General features: G+C 63.5%; 1 protein-coding gene across 1 annotated transcript in view; it reads right to left on the reverse strand.

Annotated features, from left to right (window-relative positions):
• The window catches only part of FOXA2 (forkhead box A2), a 4,709-nt gene extending 2,661 nt beyond the window's left edge, over positions 1-2,048 (reverse strand). The window contains exon 1 of the mRNA XM_056488571.1: positions 1,066-2,048. The gene's annotated coding sequence lies outside the window, so the exon portion shown is untranslated. The remainder of the gene's footprint in view (positions 1-1,065) is intronic.
• Positions 2,049-2,729: the final 681 nt, after the last annotated feature.

A 2,729-nucleotide genomic window follows, 5' to 3' on the forward strand; every position in this document is an offset into this window, starting at 1 on the left:
GCCGGAGCCTCTGGAGGAGGAGGAAGAGGAGGGAGGGAGGAAGGGGGGGATGGAGCGGCGCTGGGGCTGGGGTGGGTTTGTTCCGCCGCCGCTCCTTGGGTGGGTTTTCGCAGCGCTCCGCGGCGAAGAGGCGCCCGGAGGCGATGGAGGAGCCGGAGGAGGAGGAGGAGGAGGGAGGAGGGAGGAAGAAGAGGAGGAGGAGGAAGAGGAGGACAAGTGCTGCAGTGACGTGGGTGCCCCAGTGATATAGCACGGAGCGGCCGGGCGAGCCTCCAATCCCCAGGTCCTCGGCTGCCCATTTGAATAATCAGCTCACACCTAGGCGGGAGCGGCTCCTCCGCGGCCCCGCGCACCTCTGCGCGCCTCCGCCACCGCCCCGCGCCGGGGGACGCGGCTGCCACCCCATCCCGATCCCGGGGACACCATTCCCACCTCATCCCGATCCCTGGGGACACCATTCCCACCTCATCCCGATCCCGGGGACACCATTCCCACCTCATCCCGATCCCTGGGGACGCGGCTGCCACCCCATCCCGATCCCGGGGACACCATTCCCACCTCATCCCGATCCCTGGGGACGCGGCTGCCGCCCCATCCCGATCCCTGGGGACACCATTCCCACCTCATCCCGATCCCGGGGACACCATTCCCACCCCATCCCGATCCCTGGGGACATCATTCCCACCCCATCCCGATCCCTGGGGACACCATTCCCACCCCATCCCGATCCCGGGGACACCATTCCCACCCCATCCCGATCCCTGGGGACACCATTCCCACCCCATCCCAATCCCAGGGGACACCATTCCCACCCCATCCCGATCCTGGGGACACCATTCCCACCTCATCCCGATCCCTGGGGACACCATTCCAACCCTATCCCATTCCCAGGGGACACCATTCCCACCCCATCCCAATCCCAGGGGACACCATTCCCACCTCATCCCGATCCCTGGGGACACCATTCCCACCCCGCTCCCCGGACAGCCCCGACGGCAGCGGCTCCCCCGCAGCATTCCCACCCGGATCAGCCCCCCCAAAATCCCCGGTCCTGTCCCCACGCACCTTCACTCCCCGCGGCGAGCGGGCCCCGCGGCTCTGCCTCCCCGGCAGGACGGGACGCGGCTCTTCCCGGCAGGAAAACCGGGACTGGAGGGAGCGGGGAGAGCAGGGAAAGGGGCGGGCAGAGCGGGGACCGGCCCTGAGCGGGTCCCGGTGCCGGTGTGGATCCCGGTGCGGTCCCGGTGCGGTCCCGGTGCGGTCCCGGTGTGGATCCCGGTGCGATCCCGGTGTGATCCCGGTGCGGTCCCGGTGCGGTCCCGGTGCGAATCGCGGCGCGGATCCCGTTCCTGGTCCCGGTCCTGATCCCGATGCGGTCCCGGTGAGGATCCCGGTGCCGTCCCGGTCCTGATCCCGCTGTAGATCCCTTCACGATCCCGGTGCGGTCCCGGTGCGGATCCCGGTGCGGTCCCGGTGCGGATCCCGGTGCGCTCCGTCGGGGCAGCGCCGCAGCCGGAGCTGCCGGGAGCGGGGAAAAGCAGGAAAGGAGGGAAAGAGGAAGGAAGGAAAGGAAGGAAGGAAGGACAGACGGGTGACCAAAATCGCCCCCCCGCGGGTCTCAGTCCCCTGCGGGCGGGGGGACACCGGGGGTGACAGGGAGGGACCGGGACGCTTCCCCCCATCCCCGCCGCTCCCGGGAAGTGCTCCATGAATTCCCACCTGGATCTGCCCACAGCGGTGGATAAAAAAAAAAAAAAAAAAAAAAAAAAAAAAAAAAACCCAAACAAAACAACAAACCCAAACCGCCGGCCTGATTGATTTTGTTTGTTTGATTATTTATTTATTAATCTATTTATTTAATTACTTATTTATCCATTGAGCGTGCGCTCTCCAGCGGGGGCTCCCCTACATCGCCGACAGTTTTTAACCACCCCCCAAAAAAAAAAAAAAAAAATCCTTCAGGGCTCTTCCCCCGGCCTCCCAAATCCCTCAGGATCCACGGCCAGAAGGAAAACAACCCGGCGCGCCTCCTCCTATCGCGATAGCCGCGGCGATAGTCGCAGCGCGCCTCCCTCCCACGCCTTTTCTGCCGGGATTTGGGGGGATTTGGGGGGATTCCAAGAGGGGGGGACACCCAAAAAGAGGGAGGGGCCGCCCCCACGGCGGTGGCGGGGCGCCCTCTGTCGCCGGCTGCGGGCGCGGGGGGGACGGGCGGCGACACCCCGATCCAGACGTTCTGGATCCAGATGTTCTGGAGGAGAACCCCGCTGGTTTTCCCGTCCCCTTTTCCCTCATGGCTGCAAGGTTTGGATTCCGGGATGAGCCTTTCCCTGGGCCCTGCAGATGTTGGGACAGATGTGAGCGCGTCTGGCACCTCCAGGTGAGGTGACACCATCCCGCCTTTCCCAATTTCCTGCTTCCTCCTCTTCACCAGGAGCCGCTTCCCTGCTTTGCCTCCGCGGAATTGGAATTCTGTCCCCACCAAAGTTGAGGATTTTCATTTTTTGCCCCAAACTGAAATCCCACTTTTCCTTTGCCTGCCCCACAATTCCCCCACCCTGCTCCATCCCATTCCACGTCCCCACAGGAACAACCACAGCCCCTGGTGGGATTGGATTGTCCGAGGAGGATTGTGCTCCCCATAAAAAGAAGGTTTTTAGGAATACCAGGACGGCTAAAAATGAAAATTTTTCCCTTGTGCCTTATTTAAACATTCCCCCTTGGAAGGA

This window comes from Oenanthe melanoleuca, chromosome 3 (assembly GCF_029582105.1).
Source record: "Oenanthe melanoleuca isolate GR-GAL-2019-014 chromosome 3, OMel1.0, whole genome shotgun sequence".
NCBI lineage: Eukaryota > Metazoa > Chordata > Aves > Passeriformes > Muscicapidae > Oenanthe > Oenanthe melanoleuca.